Source organism: Nematolebias whitei, chromosome 10, assembly GCF_014905685.2.
Source record: "Nematolebias whitei isolate Nwh7 chromosome 10, NemWhi1, whole genome shotgun sequence".
Taxonomy (NCBI): Eukaryota; Metazoa; Chordata; class Actinopteri; order Cyprinodontiformes; family Rivulidae; genus Nematolebias; species Nematolebias whitei.
This window is the reverse complement of record NC_056507.1, coordinates 34,925,473-34,932,568: the sequence shown is the minus strand read 5'-3', so window position 1 is coordinate 34,932,568 and position 7,096 is coordinate 34,925,473. Positions and strand designations below refer to the sequence as shown.

Here is a 7,096-nt window from a genome sequence, read left to right as displayed (position 1 = left end):
TGTCTCTCCTACACGAAGCGTGTAAGCAACAATCTCGCTTGGATCAAGAAAAACAGGACGACTTATAGAACAGAGCAGCGTATCTCGAACGCAACGTCAACCGAATTTTCACGTCCATTGTGAACAACGAGCGTTTGCTAGGGGAACTGCACCATTGTACCGTAGAAGGGATATTGCTATGGAAAGTTGATCGTTTCCGCCGCAGGAGAGAAGACGCAATATTCTTCCAGAGGCCCACCTATTTTCTCACCTGGTAAAAGAAAACAAAACTATACACACCGGTATTTTACATTTTCGACAAAAACGCATATGCATCTTTTTCTTGTTTGTACACACGGTATTTTATTCAAACCATTACGGTTACAAGATGTGTCTCAGAGTATATCTGAACGGTGACGGATCTGGAGGGGGTACGCATCTATCCTTGTTCTTGGTGATCATGAAAGGAGAGTACGACGCTTTACAGACGTGGCCGTTCAAACAAAAGGTATGATTGCTTTGTATGCGATGCACATCTTGCATGTATATTTTACACGAATCGCATGTTGAGATTTTTGTTGCTCACTTTTGTGTTCGCATGTAACTGATGATTTTGGATCATCACATAACGTTATCGTTTAGGCCCAACGCGATGCCGGAAGCTTTTGGACGTCCACTCCGTGACATGAACGTAGCATCGGGATGTCCACAATTTTGCCCGTTACAGACATTAACCAAGAACGGAACGAACAACGTATATGTACAAGAGGACACTATTTTTATCAAGGCCATCGTAGAGCCGTGAATGTGATACTGAGACACGAACACACAATCGACCATCCGCAGCTTTCTCATCTTTGTTATTAGGTCTTTTGTTTGATTAATACCAAGAGTGCTTTGTATTTGTAAGTGAATGTACATAAACGTGTTTCTCATAAACGCATGGTTGTGTTACTTTTGTTTCTACAATTGGTAAAATGTATGTTCAAACATGCAATACAAAGAGATCATGCAGAACTACATAGTCGAACAAGAACAGGAACGAAAGGTCATTGTGGACTACTTCGTATATTATGGGTTTACAACAGGGCCCTATAAATTATACATACCCGACCTTCGTTGATCGACCAACCTGTACCTACTCCTGACTTCGTCGCTCACCGTGTATCAAAATGTTTATTTGTATAATAATTATACACACAGTGTGCATGTAGATCAACAAGGTTTCACTTAAGAAGCGGCTTGGACAACTGCACGGATGGGCATACGCGGAACATCCGGTCAAATAAATTACAGGGTTTAACACAACCTTAACCGAAGTTACGTACAAAATGTCACCCGTGATCGTTTTCGTCCTCGTGGGAGCAATAACGATGGTTTACTGCGAAACGCACTCTCTGATCTACATGTACACGGCTTTCTCCAAACCCGTGGGTCTCCCGGGTTTCCACGAGTTCACGGCCATGGGGTTTCTAGATAACGCGATGAATGACTACTACGACAGCGATGAGCAAAAAAAAAAGTACCCAAACAATTGTGGATGAAGGAGAATCTCGACCAAGAGTATTGGGACCGAGGCACAAAGTCCAGGTTGAGCAAGCAGGATTGGTTTAAGGTCAACATTAAGACTGTGATGGCGCGACTCCGACAGAATGACACAGACACACACGTCCTTCAGTGGATGCACGGCTGCAAGGGTGAGAGTCAGCCTGATAGCATTGTTAAATTCTCGGAAGGGTTGGACATGTACCACTACGACGGGTACGACTTCTTACACTTTGACTTTAGCAATGAAGTCTGGGTTGCCACATACGATGCAGCGAAAGAAACAGCAAAAAAATGGAATGGTGTGCGTATCCATAAGGAATACACCAAAGGTTACATTGAGAAAGAATGTATAAACTGGATGGTCTCCTTTATTGGCTATAGACAAAAATGGCTTGACAACCACCCTCCACCTGCAGTGCACATGTTCACGTGCAACTCAGTGCGACGATCGTCCTGACGTGCCTGGTCACGGGCTTCTACGTGAAATATATCAGCTTTCAGATCAAAAGAAACGGTCACATCCTAACTAAAGAGGATGGACTGGAGTCATCCGGGGTCCGTCCCAATGAAGACGACACGTTCCAGAGACAAGACTACGTTGAGCTGCTGAAGTCCAACTTTGCCACTTACACATGTGAAGTCGGTCATCTTGCCTCAAACATGTATATCGTAAGGTCTTTGAACACCATCGCTCAAGTGAACGAAAGTGAAACGTCTGTCATCGTTGGCTTTATTATAGTAATTGTGGTGACTATTGTGTATAAAAGAAGTAAATGAACGTTACAAAGTTGCTACTGCTTGTATTTCTAACCCGAGGTCTTCTGACATTAAATAAAAACCAATAACACTCAAACCAGCTAAGGAACTAGCTCTCTCAACAGCAGCAGTGTATTTGGGGCTTTAGTTCCAATCGCTTTTGCAGCTGTGATTCTCCACGTAAAAGAAGACGCCATCCTTGCCGAATTGTATTTTTCTTTATTGTGTTTTGTGTACACAGAAACACTTCTTGTAGGAAAATCTGATGCAAATAAACGTGTATCTCGCAAACGCTTGATTGTTACATTTAAACAGTAGGAATAAAACACGTCCGTAAGCTAGAAACGTACGTAGCAAAACAATTGAACCTATATCGCTTGGGATAAAGAATATGAACAGGAATGTACGGACCTGTGTATGAATGTGTACACAAGATCGCGAGAGATCACTTCGCCATTAAACTCCACACAAAGAATTTGATTGAGGATGAATGTGGATTGAGAGACGCTACCGTGCGAGAAGTCTCGTGTTTAAGCGCACTCAGGGGACATTCGTACGTGGTTGAGATGCACGAAGTATTAGTGTACGCCTGAACTTTTCGTAGACCATGAACCGAAGTACACCACGGCGATCGACATGTGGAGTCTAGGTGTGATGATAGCAGATGCGATAGAAGGAAAGTGTGTGTTCCTTCGGAAGACCTTGAAGGAGGTGGTGGTGTTTACTACACGTGAAATTATAACGCAAGCGCTCGGTCCTTATGCGGAGACACACGTGGTGACAACAGAAATTATTATTATTATTTTTTTAATAGATGGCCTCCCTTCTCCCCTTACAGCCATCCTCTCCACACCATTATTATGAAATATTTATTCTAGTGATTATCTAGTGTAGTTTTTTTTTAATAGGATAGAAAGAAAGAAAGAAAAGACAAAGTAAGACTCCAAAATATAAGAAATATACACAAAGAGAGCACATGGCAAAACACCCGGCCACTGTCTGTTCACCTGCAAAGAACATGACAAAACACAGCAACAAAATACATATGTATAAAGAACTTAAAATATTCATGGGTTTGCAGTAAGTTTCCATAAATATATATACCCATACCTACGCCTATATACATACATACATACACATGAATATACATTCATATACATATTTATATATCTATATATCTACATATAAAGCCTACATAAGCATCCCTGCATCTATTTGTGTGTGGTTGTGAGCATGCATAAGTGTATAAGGCTTCTCTAATAGAACATTTAATAGTAACTGTGAAGCAGCAGAGACCCGACCCCCAAGACCAAACAACCAAACAATCCCAGGGAGAGCACAGCGCCAGCACCGCCCACGGCAATCCCCCAGACCCCGAACCCCCACATAGTCCTGGTAAACACCCTACGGCCTGCCCTTCTCCCGGACCCCACCCCCGGAATGGCAGTTAGGGAACTAGGGGGGTGAGGGAAAAAAAAAAGAATATGACCCCGACACATACACCCCCGCCCCTAGATGTGCTGTTGATGTGTGTTGTTATATAGTGCCATTAAAAAGGAAAGAAGAAGGAGCAAAGGCTGGCATGATGCCAGTTTCCCCTCCACCCCAACTCTATCCAAACCCTAGTGTCTAAATGCAACCATTGTAAGTGAGCACAGGCACAGGGGGCGAGAGTAAAGTCATCCCACCACCCATAGCCATGTGCCCACCTCAAGTTCCTATATGCAAATGTCATGAGGATGTTATGAGTGAATGTCTAAGGTGTACAATAAAATTGAGTCCCAGGTGGCTATGGTCAACAGAGATGTAAAATTGTTGCAGCACACCCGAGCCCAAACAACCCTAAATGTGTGGAATTGAAATGAAGAGGGTGGAGGTGCATGGTGAGGGATTGGGAGAAATACAGGTCCTTCTCAAAAAATTAGCATATTGTGATAAAGGTCATTATTTTCCATAATGTAATGATAAAAATGAAACTTTCATATATTTCAGATTCATTGCACACCAACTGAAATATTTCAGGTCTTTACTTGTTTTAATACTGATGATTATGGCATATAGCTCATGAAAACCCAAAATGCCTGTCCCAAAAAATTAGCATATTTCATCCCACCAATGAAAGACAAGTGTTTTTAATACAAAAAACGCCAACCTTCAAATAATCATGTTCAGTTATGCACTCAATACTTGGTCGGGAATCCTTTTGCATGAATGACTGCTTCAGTGCGACGTGGCATGGAGGCAATCAGCCTGTGGCACTGCTGAGGTGTTATGGAGGCCCAGGATGCTTCGATAGCGGCCTTAAGCTCATCCAGATTGTTGGGTCTTGTGTCTCTCAACTTTCTCTTCACAATATCCCACAGGTTCTCTATGGGGTTCAGGTCAGGAGAGTTGGCAGGCCAATTGAGCACAGTAATACCGTGGTCAGTAAACCATTTACCAGTGGTTTTGGCACTGTGAGCAGGTGCCAGGTCATGCTGAAAAATGAAATCTTCATCTCCATAAAGCTTTTCAGCAGATGGAAGCTTGAAGTGCTCCAAAATCTCCTGATAGCTAGCTGCATTGACCCTGCGCTTGATATAACACAGTGGACCAACACCAGCAGCTGACATGGCACCCCAGTGACTGTGGAAACTTGACACTGGACCTCAAGCAATGTGAATTCTGTGTCTCATCTCTTCCTCCAGACTCTGTGACCTTGATTTCCAAAGGAAATGCAAAATTTACTGTAATCATAGAACATAACTTTGGACCACTCAGCAGCAGTCCCCGGCGAGAGATGCTTCTGACGCAGTCTCTCTTGTTTAAAAGTGGCTTGACCTGGGGAATGCGGCACCTGTAGCCCATCTCTTGCACATGCCTGTGCACGGTGGCTCTGGATGTTTCTACTCCAGACTCAGTCCACTGCTTCCACAGGTCCCTCAAGGTCTGGAATCGGCCCTTCTCCACAATCCTCCTCATGGTCCGGTCACCTCTTCTTGTTGTGCAGTGTTTTCTGCCACACTTTTCCCTTCCCACAGACTTCCCACTGAGGTGCCTTGATACAGCACTCTGGGAACAGCCTATTCGTTCAGCAATTTCTTTCTGTGTCTTACCCTCTTGCTTGAGGGTGTCAATGATGGCCTTCTGGACAGCAGTCAGGTCGGCAGTCTTACCCATGATAGCGGTTTTGAGTAATGAACAAGGGTGGGAGTTTTTAAAAGCCTCAGGAATCTTTTGCAGGTGTTTAGAGTTACGTCGTTGATTCAGATGGTTAGGTTAATAGCTTGTTTAGACAACCTTTTCATGATATGCTAATTTTTTTGGACAGGCATTTTGGGTTTTCATAAGCTGTATGCCATAATCATCAGTATTAAAACAATTAAAGACCTGAAATATTTCAGTTGGTGTGCAATGAATCTGAAATATATGAAAGTTTCATTTTTATCATTACATTATGGAAAATAATGGCCTTTATCACAATATGCTAATTTTTTGAGAAGGACCTGTATAACTGTGAGAGCAAATGTTCCCACAGGGAATCAGCTCCCCCCACTGACCCAACAGCCCCCCCACCCCCCCACCCCAGTTCCCCAAGGTCCACCCAGGGATTGAGGCCAAGACACCTCTCCATCTGGACCGACCGCCAGGCCCGCTGAGCTCCAGACCAGAGAGGGACAGAGCCCCGAGGGCCGCCAGAAGCATTACCAGCAGCCCACACACCCAAGGGCCGCCAATACCCCCACAGACCGCAGTCAGCCCGCCACCAGATGAAGCCAAACCCCACCAGGACGACCCGGCCAAGAGCGCCCGCCCAACCGCCGACAGAGCCAGGAAGCACCGGGAGCGGGCCCCCACCACAGGAAAGGGGCCAGCCAGTCGGCCATGCACTGTCCCGGGCCGCCCCCAAGGACATCCACCCAGTCCCCACCCCAGAAGAAATACTACACCCACCCCTCATTCGGACATCTCTCAAAACACATAGCACACTAGACACCTAGGCTGGGTCAAACTACCCCCTTTTAGGGGCCACTGGTCACGCCCCCAAACACCCAATCCCCCAGCCCATGAACACACAACCCACCAGCGAGCCGAAGGCCACTGCCCAGAACCGGGCACCAGAGCGCCCGGCCCAGAGCCCGGCAACCCGCCCACCAGAGCTCAAGATCCCTGATCCCCACAGGCCCAAGCCCGGGGGCGACAAGCCCCCAGAACCCCAAGCCCCCGCGCCCACCCCAGCACAGCCAGGCTACCAGATCGGTGACCCACGACCGCCGCCACAGACCACCTGAGGGCCCACATGCAGCCACCAGCAGACATCCCCCAGAACCACCCAGGCCCTTTTTGGATTTCATGTTTTATCTTTTATTATTTTTTGTCAAGATTGAAATGTCATGTTATACAATGTGTGCACGTGTCGTTTTTAAAGGGTTTCACTACACTTATAGCCCTACAATCATTTAAATGTTAATCAATTACTTTGCATGAGTATCTACTTTATATATGATCTTACACTAGCTGGAGACAATCTTATAAATTTACAATCTTATAAATTTACATTTTGATATAATTACAAGCTAATCACAGCAGGCCAGGAAGCAGGTATGATAATAACAATTAGCATTTAATCATTGAATCATCGTTTGATACAGGTTCAGTTTAGATGAGAGGACACCGGTTTAATCTTCACAGTAAATTACAAGAGAGTTTGGGGGCAGGGTGACTTCAACTGAACTGAAACACAAGTATAAGAAGAGGGATCAATTAAGAACACATAAACATGAGTTATCCAAAAAAGTTCAATCTGGTCCTCTGGACATTCAAAAAAACAAAA

The 7,096-nt window shown here is 44.9% G+C and overlaps 1 pseudogene; it reads left to right on the top strand.

Moving 5' to 3' along the window:
• Positions 1–1,310: 1,310 nt before the first annotated feature.
• LOC119416495 lies at positions 1,311–2,304 on the top strand (annotated as a pseudogene).
• The last annotated feature ends 4,792 nt before the right edge of the window (positions 2,305–7,096 follow it).